Genomic DNA, 26147 nt, shown 5'->3' on the forward strand with positions numbered 1-26147 from the left:
GCTTAATAGTAGGCAGGAGATACTAACAATGAAAAATGAGTCCTTATAATCAATAGCTGAGTATTTGCTGTGTTTCATTAATCCTGTATCAAAGAGTAACATCACAGTCATGAAGCAGTTATTACAGGGTAACGTAGGGTATGAGCTTACATGGAGTTAAACACTCTGTGGTAACTGACAGGGTTCAGCATCTTCCCTGAAACACACACAAGTTAGTTGACCCCTCAGCGGAAGATGGATAAGCTCTACTGCCTCTGCCGTGAGGTGCTGTGGGTTAAAAGCATGCTCAGAGACAGTTATCTCAAAAGAGCTGGCATGTTCACTCACTTAGCTTGTCATAATTTCGCTGTAAGCCTATCTCCGTAGTGTGCAGCTGTCAACCTTTTAACATCAAAAATGAAAATAATGGGAAAAGAAGATGAAACAGTTTGTGATTTTTTTTGGTCCTGTTTAAAGAAAGAATAAAGTAATCTCACTCTCAGTAATTTATACAACTGAAGTCTAATTTGCATGTTGGATGGGCTATAATGCAAACTGGAATGCATTCTGACTTTGGGAGCCTAGTAATCTCTGTGGATGTGGAATTAAGTCTTTCCGTGTTTCCACTAATTCTTGCAAGGAGAGTAATGGAAATCCCACTATCCAAATCAGGACATTACAGAATAAATAGCATGAAGCAGTACTGCAGTAAGAAATACTCTGAAGTTTCTCCACAAATTTTATGCACTGGGTTTTGAATTAAACAACGTGTACATAGTTGGTACATAGTTGTGGTGACACGAACAGAGAATTTAGTAGCTCGGTTTTAATATATTTGTGTAGGAGCAATGAACTTTATCCTAATCAAACTTAGTATGGCTTCTAAGTCAAAACTGCTGATTAAAGAGCAGTTAATTAAGAGTTGAGTGTCCTTCCATGCTGGGCATCCATCTCAAACCTCAATGACACATTCTCTCTCAGAAAATATAGGGACCTGCTCTTTAAAAATGGTAAACTCATACATATCTCCTGCTAAATGCAAGCTCAGTCAGGCTGATTACACCATACTCTTTATCAGATATAGGCTGATTTTAGACCCGAGTCTGGCATAAGTGCTGATTTTGTGCCAACAATGAAGCAAAAAGCAGTCTCACAATTTGCCCAAAGCAAAGTTCTTGCACAGTCTGCTCTATTATCGATACGAGTCACAAACCTTTTGTGCAGTGAGATCACATTGCAAATATTTTTATGCTCTGCAAAATTGATTTGGTTTAACTTTTTTTCTTAAATTCAGACTCGATTTATTTTTGGACAGAGAGTCATTTATTATATGCAAAAACTAGGATCATGAATATGTACAATGTATTCTCTGCATATACAAAATTTATACACACGTATCTGCTAAAGCAGGCTCAGGGAACAGAAAAAAGAAATTAAAACATTTGCTTAATAGTAATGTTATATATGTATATATACATTTTTTCTGTTTGCAAAATATTTGCATTATGTTTTCTTTCAGTTATAGACTGAATTTGTACCACAAGGAATAGGCTGTAAACGGATGCACAATAGCTGGCTGCAATGGATAATTTCATTTAGGCACAGAATTACAAAGTAGCAATTTTTAACTTCAACTAGATTACACATTTACTAAACCTTCCATAAATTCATCATTTGGCTGAGTCACATTGAGAATTGTTTTAAATAAATCTATGTGAAAATTAAATTTAAGTTGAAAAGTAGCAGGAAAAAGCTGTATAGTAAGTACTTCATTTGTTGTTATAAGACTGTTTGGAAGGAATACAAATGCACTTCAAAATGTAAAGAGCATAATTATTTTTCTCCAGAAGCTGAATGAAATAGAGCAGCTTCTGCCCATATAATATTTGATATGAATTATCCTCATAAAATTCAAGTTGTGTTTCTTAAATTAACTCTTTTCTTGATGTAAAGTAAGTTTCCAAATGACTTCTCCATTTCTTTGTTTTATTATAATGGCCAAACACCCCATAGGAATTGTTTTAGCTGAGCAGACCTGTAATTTAGCTTCTCCATCATACTCCTTTTGGTTGTGGACACTAACAGATGTTTCACAGAAATTTCAAAAAACTATTTATTAACAAAATGTGAGGGGAAGTCACAAAGGTCATGGGCAAAACCCTAAACCTGAAAGGACTTTAAAGAGGTCACCTAGTCCATTGCTCTGCCCTGGATTATTGATCCACTGAGAGGGGAAATTTCATTCTAACCCCAACACAAGATCTTACTCTTGGGGTCTGTTTCTCTTTCTCTCTTATCTAACACAACTGTAGATGTGCATGTTATACATATAATGTCTAATCCTTTACAAATCCTATACAGAATTAGTGTATTGTAGATGACTGCAAAAGATCTGGAGTGCCGTGTCATAATTTATTGCTAATAGATGACTGCTGGGATTCTGAGACGTTTTGTATTACTTGGGTTTGGTCAGGAACATCAGCAGGAAGGAGGATATCGTTCCAGACAGCCATCCATCAAGTGACACTTAGGGGCTGTTAAGAAACAACGTCAGAACTGCTAACTTTAATGACTCTATGTCCTTTCCCAGACAGCCTATGAAACTTGTTCTGACAAGAAATGATTAAGGACTCTCACCAAAAAAATACCGAAAAAGAAAAAAAAATAAAAAAGAAAAACAAAGCAAGTTTTAAAAGAGAGAGGTTTTTAAGAGGAGAGAGAGGGGGGCCAGTCTTTGCCACGCAGTGGTGCACTGAACAACTGTGCAGGAGCTGGTTCCAGAACGTAAAGCAGTATGTTTACATCAACATGGTGCTGGGCTGCCTAATGTGTGCTGCTGAGAGGCAGATGGTCTCAGCTCAGAGCTAGCTCTGTGCTACCACAGCAATACACCGGTCGGAGTTTGAACTAGCATCCTCCACAGTGCCGTGCAGCGCTGTACGACAGCACCAGCTCAGGTGAATGCTTCTTCATCTGCCTGTTGGCTCTCTGTGAAGTTTGCATGGGGGAACCAGAATAACGCATTTAGGATATCTGGAAAAGCTATCCCTACTTGGTCTACCAGCTTCCTTCCAATGCATAAATCAGTGTTTACAAATATCCCCTCCAATTTTATTTCCTTTTTTTTTTTTTCTTCTTTTTATCTTTAAAGATCTATGCCCAAAGCCAAGTGCAAAATAAAGAATACTTTCATTCTAAAAATGCTTTTCTGGATTGACCATGCACAGACTTCTGTATGAAATTTAACCTGCAGGGTAAAAGTGATAAATATCCTATGTATTGTAGCCCAGGGCATGATCTAAAAATGAAAAAATGTACATTCCCCTCGAAGGAGCCCTAATAGCCAGGGGGCATGCACTGCACAAGGGAGACACAGATGTAGTCAGTTACAGTCTGTGTAACCACGATGCTGTATCATGAATGACGATGGGCAGCTAGGCTGTATGTTAATAAACTGTTTGCTTTTGTGGGTTTGAAGTGTACTGCCTTTCCAATTCACTGAATATCCTTTTGTTACTATAAGAAAGTTTAAACAAGAATTTTTGTTTTACCCTGTCTGTGTCACTCATAATTTTGTATAATTCCATCATCTTCGCCTTCCTTTATCACAATTGTTACTTACCCTTTTTGAGACAGTTCTGATCTCAGTGCCTATGGATAATGACATTTCTGTGGTTGGATACAATTTTAAATAATATTGTTCAGGTTCTATTCTTAAGAGAGATGAGACTAAACTCTTCAGAGACTTCGGTTTAAAAATAAAATTGTGCCAAAGAAAATGCATGTATTAAATGCCTACTTTATAAAATAAGTTATTGCCTTTGGAAAAGAAACAAATGCAAATTCTAGTTACTGTGTTTGAAAGAGGTGACAAGAAGAAGTGCCAGCATCTTGGCTCATGTTGCTGTTTTATTGTCACAAATTGTTAGTTACATTTGAAAATTATGGATCTCTCTCATTGTGAAAGTTGTGTCTGCCAGTTGGTGCCTGTACACTACAGTGGGTTTACCCAATTAGCAGAATTTCCCATGCAGGACCCAGAATAGCTGTGCATGCATCCTAAACGTTACCACAGCTGAGGTTCATCCTGGGACTCTGGTGGTCTGGAAACAACTGCTTTTCCAGGTAAGCTAAATGCAAGAGAAGCTGTACAAAGCATGCCTCAGTGGAAGTCAGCCTTGGCACGTCTAATCTAGCTGTATTTGCCTATAGTTCTCTCTGGCAGGCATAGTCTGCCTGAATCACAAACAAACTGTGCAGCAGACAGAACAGTATTTTTAACCCCAGACCACTCATGAAATGGAATAGGTCATGGAAACAATGACATGTAAGTGCTGTTTGTAATCTTCATCATTGCCCATCTCAAGCTATTTGCATCTCTCTTCTGGCACTCACCCAAGTGTAACTCACCTTATGCAGAGCTGTAGCGTATTCAAGCCACATCTGAGGCTCACACGAAGATGACAGGAGGGCCACCAGGTAACTGCTTTATGGAAAAACATCTGAGGGACTTAAGAGACTGATTTCATGTATGAGTTCAAAGTAAAAGAAGAGGCATGAATGGAGAAATAGCATTCCTGAGAAAACACAAGCAACTGTAGTTCTCTGTCTGCCACTGGATTCAACTGTGCGTTACCTATTCTGGGCTTCATTAAGTGGCAGTAACCTAGTGTATGCTAAGTACACCAGCAATAATGCAGGGCCACGGACCTTTCCATATCTTTTTGCCTTATTGCTGTATATAGATTTCTGCACTTTTCTAGTGCAGGTAAGTAGACATAGCACATTTTAATTGAGCAACAGTCTAGAGAATATACTGAACTTCAGCTAAAAGCTATTATGGGAGAACCCATCAGAGCATAATATATATAATAAGAACGAAGTGTCTGTCACCTTTATAAGTAGATGGACAGAACGTAATCACTAGAAAAATAAAAATATATGTAAAAAAAAAAAAACACACTAACTTTCCCTTAGCTGTAGCTAGCAATGCACATATTCTCCCTTCCTTTAAAAATCAAGTAAGTTTTGTAGGTAAATTTTTGTTTCTCTAGTAGGCAGTGGAAATGATCACTTTCTATATAAAGAGAAACAAAGTCACTACAGCCCTCCTAATCAGGGTTTTGATGATCTACAGATCATGGCAGGCACTGCTTTATTAATTAGTCCCAAGTTAACACAAACAACTTCGTTCACAGAACCATTCCAATAATAAGTAAGTGCTGGGAAACTGCTAAACTTCATCAATATCTGTCACTTATTTTAAAGGCTTGAGGAGCATCCAGATATGTTAATATTACTTTGAAAAAATGTGATTAATTTTATTTTAATTTATTGTAACCTCTGCAAAGCAGTCATATTCAAAACATTTATTTTTAAATATTTTGTCTTTAAAATTAATTTATTTTATCAAAAGGAGTATAAAAGCCTTATGTAGTTGAACTTGAAATGATGTATTTTTGTATTGTGCGTGACTCTTCAAAATTATTCTTTTTTTCTTTAAAATATATATTTAGCTCTTTCTGATATTATGTTCTTAAAAAAAGTCTCTATTTTTTCCTTTAAAAAGAGACACAATAGACTTTTTTTTTTTTAAATGAGGATAAATATAAAATAGGATATGAAGCATTTTGGTTAACAAAATGGCATATAATGCAATTACTATGTAATTTATTAAAGTATTCTGGGAGTGGGGGAAAGGTTTTTTGCTGCTCAAAACATTTCCCTTTTATTCTTCCCTAATTTTTCTCTTGAATAGTTTTGTGGTTAAGATACCAACCCAAGCCATTCATTATTCACCCACATCTAGGTATGGATGCTCTGGAAACAAGCTAGGACCCCCATTTTAAACAGATCTCCATTGTTCTATACTTTTCATTAGTGAACAGTTGCGTTTGTTATGTTCTGAGGAGTCAATGTTTTATATGCCCGATGTCTCATTTTATCTAAAATGTGGGCTCTAAATGAACACTTCCATTTGTGGCATCTGTTGTGTTTCCCACTCCAGCCACCCTGTGTGTCCCTCCTGCTGGGAGAACCTGAGGTGACACAGTTGCTGCTGGCAGTGTCACTGTCTGCTTTTCATCCAGAAAAATGAGTTCTGTGTCTTAAACACCCTAAAGGAGGCTGAATTGGATGTTTTGTGTCATTCTGAATTTTACTCAACCAGCAAAGGTTTTTCCTTCTCTATTCCCTTCATACTAGCGAGAATGTTACTCAATACCAGTATTTCAGAAAGGCTCTCATGGGAAACAGGGCGAATGAGATCAATGCAAAATTGCAAAACTCTGGGATCCACCATTCTAGAAGCATTGATTTTACAAGGAAAATGATAAGCTGAGTTACATGTCATTTTCAGCATTTCCTGTTATAAACTTTCTTATTTTCAAGGACTTAAGATAAAAAGGGCTTCTGGATGCATTGGATATATAACAAAATGAGGCTTTAGCAAAACAGATTGAACATTTTGGGGACCTGAAGTGAGTGAGATTTACTCCTGTGTATAACAGTGACCAAGTTCCCTAACAATCCCTTATATACTTACGGTAAAAATAGCACCTGCTAGGGAGTCAGCAGAAGCAAGAAATGAATTTAAATGTTAGTATGTTTAAGTACAGATCTCAGCAAAACAATGATTACCTGCAGCTTTTGGAGACATGCAAACCTTTATTGTGGTCAGACGCTACTGACAGAAAACAGAATATCAAAGATTTTGTTTTGTGCTCCTTCAGCGTGCACTTGAGGACTCGTGAATTTTAAAGCATCTTTGCTTCGTGAAAAAAAACTCGTTGAGCTGTCTGACCATAATTTGTTCAACATGTGCTCTGGTTGGGCATGCTTCCCACCTTTCACCCAACCAGTCTGTTAAAGGATAGGGGCGATCAGTGTATTAACCACTCGGCTCTAGAAAGATAGTAAGGAACTTCCATCAGCTGAGCTGCCATAAAGGGCCAGTGCGTGCGTATGTGCACTCCAGCCTGCCTCCCCAGGTAAAATGCAACAACCTATTCCTCTGAGGTTTTCCCTACCTTATATTAATTCAAAAGAAGGGAAGGCTATTAGCAAGCACATGAGCTGTTACTAACAGCTACAAGACTCAGGAGGTGCACAGTAACTTCTTAGGCCAGTGTAGCTCAGTTAAATGAACTGCAGTAAAATGTCTGAGCCCCGTGGCTGGTGTTGGAAATCCATGTCTTTGGAAATGTGCTCTCCCCACAATAAACAAACAAACAAACAAACAAACATCCTAACAACCCAAAACAGAGTAAAGAAACTTAAGTTTCTCAGACCTATTAAATGCTGTTGTTCTCCGTTCATTCAAGTTAATTTGAAGCAGCTTGGCTCATTTAAAAAGAATAAAATTAGATTGGAGGTTTGAGCTCTGATACACTTGACATATTTTGCTGTGATAGGGAGGTTTTTCTTCACAGAAGTTTAATTGCCCCACATGCAACACTGAGGATAGACTTTCCAGGTCGAGGTCAAGATTCATAGATGGTGAACAAAAGAGCCTCTCTCTGAATTAGTTCTTGCCCTAAAGACAATAAAATATCTCTCTGGAGTCCATATGGGAATACTATTGCAAAGACCAGATTCTATTTTTTCTATTAGTAATAAAGAAAAAAAAAACTGTTTCAGTACAAAATGCTCATTTTTAATTTCATGAGAACTCTAAAATGTAGTATTAGAGGAATACAAGAGTGGTAATCAGTGGTAACTGTTTTTATCCAGTTCTCAGAACAAAGCAGATTGCAGGAGCTCTGTTTTGAATTAATTCCTGTGTTTTAGGGTATCTATATTTTTTCTCCCACCCAGGAAAGTGTTCTAACTATGAGCCTAGACTGCAAAGGGGTGCACCTGCTCCCTAATTAGTATGTCATGCAAAATAAACTCTTTCCCTAAAAAGACTGAGAAAAATGCTCTCTTGCATACTTACAGATATACACATAGTGCAACATACAGTGGTGATGAAGCACTCTTTAGAAAGACAGATAAGGATTTAAATTTGAATTTCAATTCCCTGGATAGAAGAAGCTGTGAACTGAAGTACTCTACCTCTTCAGTGAGTAGTTTAGCTACTGAGAAAAATGAGGGGAGAAGAGGAAACAGCTACTTTTTAGCCATCTGTTTAAAAGAAAGAATTTTTACATTTATTTTTGTCAAAAGACACCGTGAAAGATGGTGAGCATTTCTCCCTACCTTAAGTCCACAGAAGGAGGTGTTATTTAAGACATAGCTGATCCTTCAGGTTTCTGAATGGGTACCTTAACTGGCCCTCTGCACATGCTTGCATTTGCATTCCAGTTCTTTATGTTCTCCATAAAAGCTAACCTGAAAAGGAAAAAGGAAAATCAAATTATTTGTTCTGAATTCTTCATGAAAAATGTTTGTTTTTGACTAATACTAATATGGAATGCGGTTAGGTGTCTTCTGGAAAGAAGCTCAAAGTCTTTTGAACATGATATGCTCACGACTGCAAATAAAAGTACAGACGTGATGGCTGATTCAGGACAAAAGTTCGTTTTCCATATTCAGTCCTAATTCTAAAGTTGCATAAATTTAGATGTTGCCCTGCACCTGCATAGAGCCCCAGTTCCAGGGTCACTATACATATAGGGTTACCCAAGTAAGACGATATAGTAAATTTATTCATTGTATTTCTTCTTGTACAGCAAATTTTTATGACACTTAAGACTGAATCAGATGCTCTTTCATCTCTTGATACAATTCCTTTAAATACCAGCACAGTGTTCACTGAGTAGCATATTTGTGTAAAATATGGTACCATTATTGTCACAGAATAAAAATATCAACTAAAGTAATTGTATAGCCTTTGAATAAACACAGGGCTTGCTATTTTCTCATATCACTTAGTAAAATTGTTCATCCTCCTTAGCTAGAAGCAGAACATAAATGCTTATGAAGCACTAATACAATCTTACTGAAAAAAATGCATTTACTCTCAGTTTGGTAACAGTGTTAAGTTATGAAAGTATAGAAAAGGAATTTATATTTGGGCTAGATTGTCCTGAGAAGTAGCCGATGCCCCATCCCTGGAGGTGTTCAAGACCAGACTGGACAAGGCCCTGGACAATCTGGTCTAGTGGGTGACATCCCTGCCCATAGCAGGGGGGGTTGGAATGAGTTGGTTTTTAAGGTCCCTTCCAACCCAAACTGCTCTATCATTCTGTGGTTCTATGATAGATTGCCAAAAGCATCTTCCTGAAAATCCAGGAGAATTTCTCCTTTCTAAGTATGGCTGGTGCTTGTGAAAAGGTAATGGGGTGTACAGAGTTGGAGCTAAAGTCATCTGTCACGTCTGCAAGGTCAGAGGGTTCCTCCTGATTGTCAGTGCCAAACTGAAACCAAATGCTAAGAGACAAGCACAGTCTCTCACTGTCTGATGAGCTACTTGTTGGAGAACAGACCCACCCCCCCCCCCCCGACACACCACAGCAGGTTTTTTTTCAAAGCACCATATAAATACCATCTAGAAGTGTTACTACAACTAACTTTATTCCTTTTTAACAGATGGAGATTCTTATGCATTTTATGGAAATAGCACAGCTATGACTTGCCATCAGTTCAGCCAGCAGTCAAGCAAAGAATGGAGCTCAGTTTTGCAAAGTCTGTCCAGGAATATATCTACTAGATTGCTTTACCCCTGAATGAGAAGTTTGCCTTCATTTTCTTACTAAGATTTGGTCTGGAACCAACTAGCAACTGCAGCAGTTTCTGGTAGGTAATATTTTTGACTAGATTAGAGTCAATGACTTACAAATGAGAACCTTTTTATTCCATAATAGAACAAAAGGCATTATTTCCTGGGAAACAAAATCTGTGCATTTATCTATTTAGTGTGTTTACTTCGATTTTATATTTAGATAAAAGAGGCATTTCAATTTTATAGTGTATCTACAGCATGGTACGTTGAATTCTCAAAATTTAATCATGTACTAGTTATGCTTTATGTCTGATTAAAGATGATAGATTTTAATGGTTTAGTATTGAAGGTCAAAGATTAAGTCACTATTGGTAGTTTCTTGGCACCATAAGACCTCTACCTATTGATGAAACACTTTGAATTTTCACTGGAATCTTAATAACTTGTCCTAGTGGTTGGAAGATTCACAGAAAATTAGAGTCCTAAATATTACTGAGAAAAAGCTGTTTACTTGGGAGGAAGTTTTCAAAGATACAAATTGAGAGACTGGCATCTCTCTTTCCCCTCCATTTTCCATTGTCTTCATTGACAGATAATCTCAAATTGGCTTTGTATGAAGCCAATGGGGTACAAAGGTAAGTTTTAACTTTTTAGGACAGTGTTTCAACTATAGTGACTATTACTTGACATATGCTATGAAAGCAATGAAGTCTGTACTGGACTTTTTTATTTTACTGAAAACTGGGGAAGCACAGGCTCACTCTATGGGGTTTGCATGTTCATATGGATTACGCAAAAACAATATCAGCAGGCTTCATTTCAGTGTTTTAGTAAATGCTATAAAGCAGCTACTGGAATACTCAAATTAGATCAGATGTTATAATGCCAAACTCTCATCCCAGCAGAGTACAACATTAAAAAAAAATGGTTACTTTTGTTTTTAATTTACCACTCTATGGATGAGAGAAGTCCCATCTGCTTGCTTTATTTTTAAATGAAAACATAAATGTTGTCCTGTGGTGACATTAGGCTAGATATTACATAGAGATATAGACTCCAAGCAGTTAAAATTTACATTTAACAAATATGTTTTCTTACATGCAACCATCTGCATGATAAAACCAATGAATAAGTTTGTGAAGCTAGCGTAAACAGGATTCAAAGTGACCCACTTTTATGCCACTGTGGGAATAAAAATTACAGAATTTTAAGTAAGCTAGAACCAAAATTTTTCCTATGGGAGAAATCTGTTCACACTGGTTAAAGTGCAAATCAACTGCTGGAATGAATTAGATCTGAAGATAGTAGCAATTCAGCATGACTAAAACTATACAGCTTTTGAAAGATTTCCCAGGACTTCACAAGTACCTATAAAATCTTAAGTGTGCCTCTGATTCTATGTCCATGGCAGCTCTGGCTTCACAACCCAGTGTTATGAAAAACATGCTGAACAAAACAGAGAAATGAAGAGATGTACTATTCCCAGTCTGAAAGGTAAGGGGAAAAGCAGAGGCAAATTCCACCTGAGTAGAGGTGGAAGAACCCTTAGCAGGTCCTAGATTTCAGCTCCTAGTGAGTGATTTTACTCCGTAAAGCACTTCTGAAATGTGGGTTGCATATCTGAAAGGGTTCTTCAAGGTGTCTACTGTAGAAAATAAAAATAAGAAAATATAATTATTTACTCCCACTCTAAATTATTTTAAAGCTTTCTGACTTATCAGAGTGTGAGAGTACAACTGCCAGCCATGCTCTTTTCATTAGGCCTGATCTGAATGGAAGCCTTTTCATCTTCAGTGAGCTTTTAGCAGATGCCCAGAGATATTCTGATACAAGATTAGGAAACAGAAACTTGCAACATATAATCTGGCTCTGATTAGTTCTGACTGTTCTCTCGACTTTCTGTTTCAGTAAAATTAATAGGGATTCTGCGGTTTACCTTCCAGGCATGTTGTAAAAATTAATTCTTTGATGCCTCTTGTAGATGGACAGAACTGTAACTGCTGATTGTTAATATCCTTAGATTCAGCAAATATTCAAAGACTTCTTTTCATGGAGCTATAGATTTCAAGGCCAGAGGGCCTTGATCTTGTCTGTGATTAGCTCAATTATTCTGCTTCCTTTTATATCACTTTCAGACCCTTTAATTGCAGTTGTAAATTGTTTTGAAACAACAGTTAGAGATGCTTCACAACAGTTAGGAATGCTTACTGAAACATTCTAAAATAAGGTACATTAGCATACATGCATATGTTTTCATACCTATGTATGCTATGGGTAAACTAGTGAAATCACTAGTTGAATGATTTAGCAATAAATGATTGAAATCAGTAGTTTAGTATTTTTTGTGACTGGTAGTCTGCATTGCAAAACAAAGATTAAAGGACTTGGCAGAAGTCTTGCTCTCTGATACCCTTTCACTTTCCATTTCCTTTGTCCTTGGAGATTGTCATAATGCAGCTCTGTGCTTTTTCAGCTAGACTTTGCCAGATGTCTACTTCTTGCATATATTTGGAAGAAGTTAAGCTTAATTTAATTGTGCCCCAATTCAAGAGAGTATCCCTATGCTGGCAAGTTGATTAAGCATGGCGGTAATTTTAATTATCTTCTTATCTCTCACTGGAGTGCAGTTAGTGGAGCTGATGAAGTTAACCCCATAGATAAATACCCTTTTTAAACTGGGGCTTCAGACAAGAAGGATAAAGCTTTCTTTTCAACAGCAAAAATTGGTCTTCACCTGTCTGAAGCCATTTCTTCTTCACTTCTCTATCCATCTGCAGATCACTTCCTTCAGAGGGCCTGACATTACAGTTGAATCACCTTTATTACTGCCTTTTTTTCCCTGATAGTTTTGCACCTGTCTGTGATTCATTGCTGTCTTTTACCTATGACAATGCTAAGCTGGTTGCTTATGCATTTTTTTTTTTGCCAGCTGTTTCCCTCTCCACATGACTAATTCTATTGTGTGGGTACAATAGAAATGGCACAAAGCCAGCATTTAAAAGATGCCAGTTAGTACATTAAAGATTTGAGAAGGCACAGTGTCAGTTTTACATGCCACTTTCATGGTAAAATCATACAGATACATGGGGCTAACATTTCATTTAATAATCAAACATGTTAAGATAACATTTTCAAGCATTGCATTTAAGTGTCTTGTAACTCATTTAATTTTCTCTCTGAAAAACCCTGTCAGAAGCCAGCAGGAGAAACAGCAGCATAATTTAAATGTCACTTTGCTTCCCAGTAATGACTTTCATATTCAGTCATTCTACTCCAGTGACAAAGCTCACATCTCTGCTAGCATGTTTCTGTTCATTTAGCCCTGTTTTCAGCTGGGTGTGCTTGAGTACGCTTTTATATACTTAATCTGGGCTTTAATTAACACAAAAAAACTAGCCTAGAGAGAAGAACAGAGAGGGACTCCAAAAATGAGAAGGTCATTCACAAAACAAAGGTAAAAGATTCTTACTGTATAGAAATTGTAACATCCCAGTCTGCAGCGTCTGAACTTTTCTTGCATTTTATGAATATCAAGCCATTTGCAGGCTTTCTGTGCATCTCAGATATTTAATACATGTAACAGGATTCTTGCTTGCCTTTACACACACTCAGCATTCAGCTGCAGAGGCATTCAATTTGCCCTGGATCTCCAACCTGGCAAAATGTCACACGCAACCCAGAACGGTTCAGTTTAAGGTGACAGAAAAAATAGCCCCTGAAAGGCAGAATGCTGGTGGTAGTGATCTAGCAGCTTAATCCTCATTTTCTTATAAAGCTATTGAATGGACACAAGAAAGCTCAGCTTGTTCACATCCAAGGATGCTGGGGGAGAGAGCAAAATACTCCGCATAACTTGTAGGCCTTGAAACTGCTCATTTCACCCCAAAACGCTGTATAAAAATTATTCACTTTAATCCAAACTATAATTCAGACATACCTAGAGTGCCCCACAGCCTCTGCTTGAATAGCGAAAGGAAGCAACATATACCAGCTAAGAGGGACGAGTAAAGGAGAGTATTTTTCTCCCATGGAAATTCAGGCAGGAAGAATATTGTTACTGACAGCCCAATCTCACCTCTGGGATCAAACTTGCAGTCCTGCACAGCACTGAAACTGCCACATGAATTTCCTGAATTCCTTCATTTTGCATCTCACTTACAGAAAGCCAGCTCCAGTTATACAAAGACACAAACATACTCTGAGAGGTTGCTTCAGGCCTGAGAGAGATTTGTTCTAGTTATTGATTCCTCATTACAATTTCTGCAGCCCCTGAGATATCCTTAGAGATCCAATGTTAGAGTACTGGCCAGGCCAGACCTTGCTTCACTTTTAAGAGCGATGCAGTTTACATCTTAAGGGAATATTGATCTACTGCAAATCATCTTTTTTTGTTTCTTTCAGGCAAGCTGAAACTCTTGAGGAGAGAGAGACAGGACAGCAAAAACCTTTCCCAGTGCCTATGAAAAACATCAGAATATAATAATATAGCTTTGAAAACTTACAAAGTGAACCCAAAACTTGATAGCAAACATAATAAGGAAGGGAAGCTCATAAATGAGGAATACCATTTATATATGGAACCTCTTCTTAAGAGATCTTGAGTAGCATCTGGCACAACTAAGCCCTTAAAATATCACGACTGTTAATTTGTTTACAAAGGACTTAAGCCAGAATAAAAAGGGGAAATGCTAAAGGATAAAACCACTGAAAAGCATCTTTCCCTCTTGCTGGTAAAAAGATTTCAATACAGGTGTTTTCGGCCTGTTACTGTTGCCGTCAACCAATATCAAAAGCAGCTGGCAGTGCTCTCATCACGCAAAAGTTCCAATCAGATATCTCAGTATATTCTAATTACTGTAGTAACACCTGTTGTGGTCCTAAATGACTACCTTATCACAGCAGACAGGCCTGCCTTCTATTTAGCTTTTATTGGCTCTTAAATTTCCGCTTCCTCTAATTGCATGTCTAGCTTACCAACAAATTTAGGAGTCCATATCTATTCTTTCCCACCTCATGCTTTAATCCTCTGTACTACGTTAAAGGTTTTGCTGCCATCTCTCACCTGTGCTTTGATTACGCCTATCCCACTTCACCCAAGACAGCAAACTTTCTTTTCTATTCACATTATCACTTGGCCAAGTGATTCATCCAAATGATGGCTTGCTATGCTGGCTTTGCTGCTGACACCCATATACACGTACTTATCAGCAGCTCTACCACAGAAATGTCATTTCTAAACACCTGTTCTTTGCTATTGTGCACCATATCAAAAAAGTTTTTTTTGCACAGAAGACAGCTAAGGATTGTACATGCTCTTCCACTCTTGTATTTATACCCACCAAAAGCAACTGCCAATCATTTTGCAAAGATGCTGCCAAGCACTAACTGTGGCACTGAATTGACTCTTGTTACTTCACTCAGCAACAGATAATAGATCACTTCTTTTCCTGATCTGGACCTGATTCAAATAATCTGGAGAGCAATACAAACTTTTCTTTTGAGTTCAGTAGATATTGGATCATATACCTAAAATGTGTGTTATTACTACTGAAAGCAATCATTTATACACAGCAAAGTATGCATAAAAGCAAACTACATTTTGCTTTCACAAGCACAGTGGTCAACACGCGGGAAGTTGAATCCCAGAATCCCAGAATGGCTTGAGTTGGAAGGGACCTGAAAGACCATCTCGTTCCCGCCCCCTTGCCAAGGGCAAGGACACCTCCCAGTAGACCAGGTTGCCCAAAGCCCCATCCAGCCTGCACTTATGCATTTAAAGTAAATAAATACATAAATCAACAATCTGAGAGCAGCAGGATTGTTGATTTTTCTCCTCCATAAATAGAGCACTCTTCCAGAGTATGAAACCTCTAGTTGCAAATTCTAGTGACTTAAACGTGAGACTGACTATAAGAAAACATAATGGTTGAATCATTTTCATCATCCAACCTGAGAAAACTGCAATACCTGATAAAATGGTGAGGGGCTTATGAATTTATCTCACAAGACCGATCTGCATTATTATAAGACACATTAGAAAAAAATGTTTTCACTCCCACTCAGATTCTGAAGTTTTCCATACTCCTTCAACAAATTTTCTGTTATATAATTAAATATTTATATATAACATAGATACTTTTAAGAAAATGTCCTTAAGGATAAGTTGAATATGTAAGTTATGTATCTTTTCTTGTTCCCAGAGATAAGAGTAAACCTACAATCATAATGAATGATCACTTCTGAAGGAGAGGAATTTTGTTTTGGACCACAGATGGTGAAAGCATTAATTGCTTAATGATGATTTACAGTTGGAATATTGTATCCCTTTTGTCTCTCGTTATTTCTCAAAACAAACTCTTTTGTCACATGCATTTAAAATACTTTATGCTTATGATATCCATTCATGCTGTTGAGTAAAATCTCTTTGTATGAATGCTCAACTACTCCTTTTCAATTAACGCTGACTTAATGACATCCCAGACACTAATACTAGATTTGAGACCATTGACCACTGATTTTACAATGAATTATAAGTTGAAACAACTAGATGATGAAGGCCACATCCCATATACTTCCAGAGCTGTACAATAAAATGATATAGAGATATGCATATGCGAGGCATTATGTAGCTTCTGTGCTCTGGGATCATGTAGCCATGAGTTCAAAAGGAAGTAGTAATTCATATAATTACCACTCCTACTTGAGATAGAAAAGCAGAGGAAAAGACACACTGCACATTCTTTAAAGGAGAAAGTGTAAGTTGCAACTAAGACACTAAGTTTAAGCTTGATCCTGCTTGGTTAGTAATAATATTTTATTTTGGATTGTTACGATTTTGCACCCACATCGATTTTTAATTAATTTGACATGCAGACAAAGCAACCTCAGTTCCAGGGATGGAAAGTGCCATGAGTATATCTAAACTGGGGGACCTAGGACTGCCTTCCAGACCAAAGTTAAGCAGCCCTGTCTGGCTCCTGACTTGAAATCAGACCCAGGGCACATTGCTCTGGCCTAGCTGCTGCAGGTCAGAAAGCGTCAGGCTGATGAGGAGCTGGCTAGAACCATAACATGCATTTTGGAGCATGCTGTCCTATAATTTTGGGCAAATAGTACCAAATGGAATTTTGAATCAATTCTCTGCCAATTAAGAAAAAGATTATGTTCAAAAAAGGGTCGGATCAAACATATTACAGTTTGGAAGAAAGACAGTTTTCCGTAGCAGAAGACTACACTTCTGTCTATTATCAACTTTATTTTTAGATGTCCAAACCAAATTTAATAGAAACTATCTAAGCTCTCAAAGTAAAGAATTCAGAGGAGGTTTTTTTTTATAGATTCATACACAAAAGTACAATTGCTCCCCTGCAGCAGGATTTTTTTTTTTTCAATCTTTTGGCTTACCCAGCTCTTTAAATCATTCCAGGCTGGTTTCTCTGCCATTGTTATTCATTTTGACGTTGCCTCTCAATTGAACACTGGATTCTGGTGATCACCAGCATGGAGTACTATTGTGATACAGTGGGACAGAGGCTGGGCTTCCTGCTGAAGGAATGGCCGTGGTAGTTACATATGCTGATCCAAAACATTTTCACATGCATATACAACACAAAATAGCCTAGGATAAAAAAAGCCCATTTTAGGCACATAAAGAAATTATGTCTATAACATTACCATGTAACACAAGAGGTCACCTGTTTAAATGACTGTATTACACAAGGAAAAAATAAGGGTACCTCCTCTGTATACAAGCAGTTTTCAGTTGCAGCTTTAGCATTAAATTTGCTACATTTTTTTTTCCTCGTTCTTTGGCTATTTATACAGCTGCTACCTTCTTTTTTCCTTTTTTTCCCTTTTTTTTAAAGATGACTGTGTTTTACACATGCCACAGCTTTTACATGAATGTATGTTCTTGTTGTTGTTGTTTTGTCTAATCTATTTTGTTACCTGTATGGATAAAATTAATAGTGAATGTTGACTTATTTCATAAACTATATTAAGCCTTTGAGGAAACTTCAATGTACTCATATGGAGAAGCAATATAGAAAATATTCACTCTATCATGACATAGAAATTACAATTCCAAGCTAGAAATAAATGACATTCCAGAAAAAGCAGAAGGAACAACATTTAAGGAGTTAATAATGAACCACTTGTCTTCATTTTCAGATCCTTTAATCCTGCTATTGTGCAGTTTTCACACAGTGCTAAATTGAATTACTGCATCATTTTTTACAATTTCTTCATACAGTTGACCCAGTTTATAGCAGGTTTGAAAGCATTATCATTGCTTAAGGTTCAAAGATGCTGCAGTGTATTGCATTACAAGTCAATCACCGCAGAAGTATTTTGATGTGCTTTTGCTTTCGGATATAGAAGAACAGATATCCAAATGAAGGATGGTATTTCATTTTATCATAACAATGTCACATAATACAGCATGCCTTTTTTTATACAATATGTATAGTCTCATTTTTCTTGTATTTCTTTCTCTGTTTCTAGTCCTAATAAAGTGAATCCTCAGTTTATGCCTCCCAATGACTTTATTAACTTGGGCAAGAAGAACATTGATGAAAGTTCTAACATGTAGCTTTTTACTATTGTGTAGCAGATATATTTAGTTGGATACCACTAAAAAAATATAAAAATGAATGCTGGGTTTCTAAACATTATACCTCTTCTAAAAGGCTCCAAGTGAGAAATTCTTTATCTGAAGTTTTCCTATTCTCAAATGCAGTATTTTTTACAGCTCTTTTAGAACATAAACATGGTGCTCAATCTAACTACATTTTAGGGTGTGTGTTTTAAGTAAAGCATTTCATTTTCTCAAGGTCATTCTTTATGCTTCAGGTGTTAATTTGTGTTGTTCTTGAAGTATTCTTACTATTGATAGTAGAGTCCTTGGTATATGTTATATTGAAGTATTGCTAATGTATGAACTGTAACATTAAATTTTTAATCTAATCAATCAAATGGCATGCATATGCAGTAGATGTTTGGCTTTTACTAAGATTAATTACCATGTGCTGTGAAAACCAACTCTGTAAGGTGAAATAGCACATGCACACAGACACACACAATAAGACAAAAAGAAAAGAAAGCAAATTGTGCAAAGGGATGAGCACTGTAATAAGTTAATGACTACTTCTGTCATTCAAAACATATGCATAGCCTTTAAGACAACACAAAACAAAGATTAAACGCATGTTAAATCAACTATCTATTAAAGCATTTAGAGCTCTTCTCCAGATTCTACATGAAAATTATGCAATCTGTTGCAAAACTAAACACTTGTCTCCCAGATGGTGCTCAGAGTCTGTCTGAGCAAACACTTCTTCCATGCTCTGCGTAACAAATTGTGCATATTTTTGTTCAGTGTGCTTCATTTTATGCATTTGAGGACTTTTACACTGCACACGCTACGTAGAGATTACTAAATTTGCATTGTAAAATCCAGTAATGTTGTATTTATATAACTGATTGCAGTCATGAAGTGGAAGATAAGATACTTCATCATGGAAAATGGCAGCATCTCCCTTCTTGCTGGGTTGAAGTTTTAAACTTCCTCTGTTTACCGCACATACTGATCTGGGTTGTAATTCTCAGAGGTCATTGATAGCTAATTGCTAATAATAAGTAGCTAATTGCTTTTTTTGACCTGTATTGCAAAGTTTCTACAATAGTGTTTTGAGGGGTTGTTTCACCATGCCAAAAATGGTTATGATTGAAGTGGGAATAGCATTAAAGCTGCAATAATGCTTATATAACTTTATTAGAAGGTACATTTAGTGGTGGACTTGGTAGTGTTAGGTTGGTGGTTGTTGGACTTGATGACCTCAAGGGTCTTTTCCAACCTAAATGATTATATGATTATTCATGCACTAATAACATAGCGTGTACCCTTCTGGCTGGGACTCTGGTCCAGCTAAAAACCTAAGAAAACATACTAAAGTCTGAGAAAGTCAACTGCAATTGATTAGGCTTCAATTTATTTATTTTTTATCTTACTGCATTTATTTAATATTCCCTCTGTTTTGATTTCTGCCTGTTGTAAAATATGAGTTCCCTGTTTCACAGGAGTGAAGATAAATATGCTGCTGTTAGTGAATTACTTCAATATGTGTTATGGGACTAAAGATGCACCTGAGATTAGCGGACATTCCTTTTGTGGAGAAGTCCATTCTGATAACCATTTTGTAACTGTTTCTCCAACCTTACCCTGAAGGCAAAGCAAAGTAGTTTTCCTGTTGTGATTTAGTCAGCTCTCTGATTTAAAAGGAAACAAAAATGCAGGGGTATCTATTTTGTCTCAGTATCATTAGATGTGACATGTAAGCCTTCATGTTTGAAAAGGCAAAGGTGCTCACATGCATAAACTGAATATAAAACTTAAGCAATGAGGGAACTTGCAATATATTACCCTGATGCTCTGCAGTATGTCTTTATTTTGCCTTGTTCATTGTTTTAGCTCCTGTCGCAGAAGAAACATGTATTAAATGAAAGAAGAACTAAAAAAAAATATTAATCTCTTTTTAGACTATTTCTGTAACTTTGTAATTAAAAAATACTTGTTTCCACTCATCAGCATAATTTTTGTTAAATCCATAAGGCTTTAGAGGTATTTTTATATAACTTCAGATATTTTACTTACTTATATGAAACATGAAATTTTTGAAGGATGAAAATAGTGAAGTTCAAAAGTTGGGTGCATGGAAATTACCTATAAAGCAGCAACACTGCAGGATATTTAACTGGCAAGCCCTCCAAAGCATACTTCCTCCTTGCCTTCAAAATGCCAAGGGAGACAACTGGCGTGTCAGATAGTTATACTTGTATGATGCAAGAGAACAGAGTCAGCTTGAAATTTAGATCTGGGCTCAGTGCAGTCAGATCTAAGTATTGTCGAGTACACTATTCCACAACAACTCTTGACAATTGATCTGGTCTAGTGTTTTAACCACCTGCACTGTAGAGAAATTTTCCTTAGAAATTTAGGAATTCTTTTGCTACAACAGGTATCTGTTGCTTTGTACCTTTTTGGTGTAAAATATGACAAGAATCTGGACCTAATTCTCTAGCTCTCCTTTAGCTTGTTGGACTGATACCAATCACCCTCTTGTTCTTCATGTACCTGGAAATGCTTTCCAGGAGTCCTTTCTTAGGGACTGAATTGAAGCTTTACAGCCAACATGTTCTCAGACCCTCCTCATCTGTTTTTAAAAATGGGCATAACATTTCCCTTTTCTAGTCCCTGACTACCGTGACAGCAACCTTCCAATGTCATCAGGTAGCTCTTTCAGCATCTTTGGATGGTCCTCATTCAGCAACATGGACTTGGAGACATTTAAAACCAGACTGGACAAGGCCCTGAGCAAGCTGCTCTTGTTGACCCAACTTTGAGCAGGGAGAGGTCAGACTCAATCTCCAGAGGCTCCCTTCAATCTCAACTAGTCTCTGATTCTGTGTGTTTGTCCACCTTATTTAAGTGGTCCCTAACATTCTACTAAATCCACACTGTGTTTGTATAAGTACATTTTGCATTGCAAAGCAGATTGTCCAGCTTCCTGAATAGAGCAGTCTAACACTTCATAATCTGTGCAATATGATATGCCTGTTTTAAATTTATGAAGCTGTAAACCAATTTCCTGTACTAATAAACACCTCTTTTTTTTCATTCCCAGTTATCCTCCTTTTAAAATTACTGCACTGCCTTGCTCTCTCTCTCTCTCTCTCTTGTCCTTGTCTTGTAAGAAAGAAACGGGATGAGGAGGGAGAAGAGGGTGCAGAGGGGAGGGGGGGAAGGAGAAGAAAGAAAAGAAACAGCAGCTCATATAAATAAATGATATTTGGGGAGAATCCAAGATCAACAGACCAGCAAGCCCACTCATTGTTCTTTATCGTTTTGGCTCTCTTCCAACCCCTCTAGGTTTCTCTCTCTTTCCAAACTGCTTTCTGCATTCTCACATATGTTATAGAAAGTATTATGATTTCAGAGAAGTACTTTAATTTTAATTTTATAATAGCTTGATCTGCAAAGGAAGTTGTCCAGTTTTTAATGGAGGAGAGGAGGAGAGCTTGTTGCTCTGTCGCTCCTTAATGTATGTGTAAACTTGATTATTCTTAACAGAAGATCCATATGTGTATAGTATCACTGGAGGAGAAATGGATGCCTTTTGCATATAGTTAGTGGGCATAATTATCTGTGAAATTGTTTGGGTTTGCATTCCTCTGGCAGTACAATAAATATTTCAAATCCAGCAAACATCAGGCCTGCTGCCATTTTCACAGTGAGAAGCACAATAATGTAGCTTTGCATTTTGTCACAAAAATGATCCGTTTTTCTAATGCAGCAAAAAGCAGGTAGGGAACTGGTATAAAAAGACATTGATGTGGATGAATGTATCTGTATTTTTAATAGATTCCTTCTAAATGTGATAAATTTTGAAAATTACTGATAGAATCTGCATAGCTACTAGAATACTTCAACCGTTCTGGTCTGTCAGGCTATAGGTTGGAAGGAAGTTCATAACTTAAAAGCTTACGGCATAAAAGCTCAATTAATGTAATCATTATTGGAATAATTCTCCAAGTGTAACACAAGAAAGCCCAACTCTGTCTTTCACACGACAGTTATCCAAGCATCTACCTAATGTACACCTTTGCACAGCAGCGCTTGCTGTGTGTCCAGTAGAAACCAGATGCTACCTGGTTTGGCACAGGCAGTGCTCTGCCAGGGCTTCCCTTCATGCCACCGTGGCCTGAATGTTCAAGGACATTTTCGAGGGGAAGCTCCAGTCATCTCCAACTCCTCAGGTCCACTAGCCAAGCTGGAGTGATAGGGACATCACAGGAAACATTAGGACAGTTGTGAGAACAGCATGAGACCATCCTCATCCGATTTAGAGGGAGCCTGAAAAGGACCTGCTCTTGCTGCTGCTGCTTTACCTGCTCCTGACCGATTCCTACAGAATTTCCACAATTCCAGTAAGGGTTTGCAGAAATCAGAGTTGGAAAAGAGCCTGGGCAGCACAGACTTACACACGGGTGTCGCTCATTATCACAGAACTGTAAGCAACCGATGCATGCAGGCCCAGGTCTCCGAGTGAACTGGGTGTTCGTTCATCCATGGCTTTGTAGGCTGTTACATTTTTGCCAAAAGCGAGAAAGCCAGCAAATTCCATGGTGCCACGAGGAGCAGCCTTACAGCAGTGTTGCCTGGGAAAGCCTGTGCATTTTGGGTTATTCGGGGACATTCATTTGGCTTCAAGTCAGGGATCAGGCTCTGGAAGAACGCAGACATACTATGGTGTGACTACATAAAAGTGCAGATTTTTCAAGACTAACTGTTCTTTTCCTTTTGCCTTTCATAGTTAAAACTGAAGCAAGCTGATCATTCAAATGAAAACTACATAGTCTAAGAGATTACCTACGTGCATAAAGATGGATGGAAATGGGTACATTCAAAAACATTTGAAAAATTGGAGTCTTTAAACTTTTCTGCATTTTGTACTTCAAATTATTAAACATATTTTTTCTCACTGGTAACGTTGTTTAAACATGTAAATGTGAGAGGCAAGCCGTAGTTACTGTTAAATGTGTTGCAAGACATGCATCTTCAAGCAAAGAAGGAAGGTTGTCAGCAAATGCCGATTCTGGGCTGCACATGCAGCTCTGAATGCCAGGGACTATGAATGGGGAAGAAAAAAAATCAATCTGAGACTGAGCCAGGCTGACTCAGACCAGCTCCAAGCTGAGACAAACTAGCTCAGCTGAGCATATCACTACAACAGGTACCTAAATAAATTATGTTTAAAGCTCCTGTATATCCCAGCTATCCCCATGCTTGCTCTTTTAGGACTTTTCCATCTGTAGATGCAAGAAGCTTTCATAGAGACGTATATTTAAATTCTCACTTTGACTCCTACTTTTCATTGCTTTCACTGCATCCCTAATAACAACAACAATCAGATAAAGCTGCTCATTTGACTTTCAGAGTCAGTGCTCAGTAGGGCTGGAAATGTGCAGTTTTGGGATGCAGTCTGCCTTTCAATGCTAGGAAGTGCTTGTCACCATTATTAATTAAGTATGACATTTACTCTCTTCATTGGTTCTAACCATGCACACCATGATCTCTGTAGCATATAAATATTGTAATTTACAGATGGGTGAAGAACAGATTTGCAGTTTTAGGATTTATGTGGGTTGGGGTTGCTCAGTGAAAATTCTGGCTTTTGGGGGGTTTATTTTGGGGTTGCTTAACTGTTCTGTGGAAAAGAAAATCTGCCTGCTGACCAGTTCTGATATACAGTTACAGAGCTGTGCAAATGCGTCTAGCAAAACTGAGATGCAGTCAAGCTGGCAAATTCTACAAGCTCTGGTCAGGTGCTTGTGTAGCATGGCTAAAGAAAGTGTCCTCTGTTGTGAGTCTTTGTTTCTGACTAATTCTAAATAAAAAATTTATTACAGAAATCTGTGAAGTTATATAGATACACATATAAAATATGGTGGAAGGAAAAGATATTTGTACAAGTAAGCCATCAATATGCTGTCTTGCTAGTTAGCCAAGTGAATCATAATTTGCCATGCTTTTCAATATGTGTGAATTGCAAACAGGCCACAGTGTGCTTGGAATTTTGCTGGCAGTTTGGTAGCTAAAGTCATAGAAAATAAATAGTGTAGCAAGCAGCTTGAGGGACATTCAAAAGGGAGAGATTTGTAAGAACTGATTGCTGGTACTGATAGCCACATGTCATAAACCTAGTTTTATGTCTCTATTTACATATTAATTGTAATTCATCTATGGCATAATTAAAGAGGCTCAATGCAGGATTTAATACAAAAATACGTGTTTGCCAGACATCAGTGGCATCAACAACAAGCTGACATCTTTTGAGGACTGGCACTGGGTTCACTTAAGATGCTGTGATGGTTTCTATCGCTTGATTTTTGTGACATGTAATTGTCTTGTTAAAGGACTCTCTCACTACAGCTTTTCAGAGTCATTTACAGGCATTTATTAAATAGAAATGAGCATAAAATGAACAACCTAGAATACCACATTGTTAGTACTATTACTACTTCTGCAATTACTATCAAGTGTATTCAATGCCACAAATACATCTGAAGAGCTAGCTGTGTAAAAGGAGACGAGCATATAATAAAAGGGAAGAGCGGCAAAGAGAGACAGACCGTCACTCATAAAAGCTATTAAGTATGTGTTGTATTTCAGGCATGTAGCTAATTTCATTGGCTTCAGTCAGATTTTTGGAGTAGATCCACAGAGGAAAACCACATAAATATTATTTCTTACCTCCTCATTAATAATCGCAAGGAAAACAGGTAATACTTGTAGAAGAACAAAACAAAACTATGTAAATAGGACACCACAGAAGACAAAAAAAGCATTTAAGGGAGAGGTGAATGATGAGATCCATGGGGCAGACAACAGACATGGGACATGAGTCAGTCAGTGAGGGCACACTGAGACACAAAAAAAAAAAAAAAAAAAAAAAAAAGAGATTGACCTTACCACAACAACTCGATGCAAATCACAAATGATAGTAACCCTCTCCATGATGTGAGGAACACAATACACCCTAAATGTACTAGATCCCACACATATATGTGCATGCTCAAGCCTTTTTACATTTCATATGGAATTTATTTTGGCTATTTCTAAATTTTGGCTATATCTAAAAAAAATGCCGCTTCTTAGCCAAATGTCTAACTTCCTTCTGTAGAGGTTATGTCTATTTTATGTCTATTTTAGTAACAGATTAAGGTATCTTTTCTTTCCATCAACTTAAGAGGCTGATACAACTTATAATAGTCAACATGAACTCCCTTGATTAATATTCCAAAAATATACTTAGAACCAATTCCACATGCAAAATCAAACCTGAACACGCTGTGGAGGGAGAAGGTACGCAGAACTAAAGTATCCATGAGCTATCCAGGACCCTTTCAACTTACTCCAAGTTCCAGACAGTAGACAGAGTATATAATCTGGGCCACTACATGTTGGGCTTTTTTTTCTTCTCGCTCTCATATCATTATGTTTCTATAGATGTGCACATTCTGATCTCTTTCTTGGTTCTTTAGTCAGTGAGACATTAAGTGTTTCTGCATATTAATCTCTCTCACACACACTCACGTGCTAATCTTCCAAGTTTTGTTCTCAGTTCTTGGTTCAGCTGTAATGAATATAAATTACAAATTTTGTACAAAAAATATGTACAAAATCAGAAATATGTATAGAAGATTCTCTGTGTAAACAGATGGATGCATGTTACATCCAGAGGTAGTATAATTCAAAGTTTCCTTACCTGTTTGTTTTTTTTCTTAGCAAAGAAAATTGAACTACATATAATAAAATTAAGAAAGGTTCAATAATTAATATAAAAATCTATTCAGATGAATATAATGATTTACATCAAAACCTGAATATTTAAAAATTAATAGAAAATATTAGCATGTGAATAATTGAAATCAGAGGAATGTATAA

At 37.2% G+C, this 26147-nt stretch overlaps 1 long non-coding RNA gene across 6 annotated transcripts in view; it reads left to right on the forward strand.

Moving 5' to 3' along the window:
• LOC106033116 (uncharacterized) overlaps nucleotides 1-26147 on the forward strand; it is a 225571-nt gene that overhangs the window by 192054 nt on the left and 7370 nt on the right. For 5 of the 6 annotated variants that reach the window (XR_010834526.1, XR_010834531.1, XR_010834527.1 and 2 more), the window contains 2 exons: nucleotides 9511-9717; nucleotides 11055-11137. This is a non-coding gene — a long non-coding RNA (uncharacterized lncRNA). The remainder of the gene's footprint in view (nucleotides 1-9510; nucleotides 9718-11054; nucleotides 11138-26147) is intronic. The other variant, XR_010834528.1, reaches the window with a different exon arrangement.

This window comes from Anser cygnoides, chromosome 12, assembly GCF_040182565.1.
Source record: "Anser cygnoides isolate HZ-2024a breed goose chromosome 12, Taihu_goose_T2T_genome, whole genome shotgun sequence".
NCBI lineage: Eukaryota > Metazoa > Chordata > Aves > Anseriformes > Anatidae > Anser > Anser cygnoides.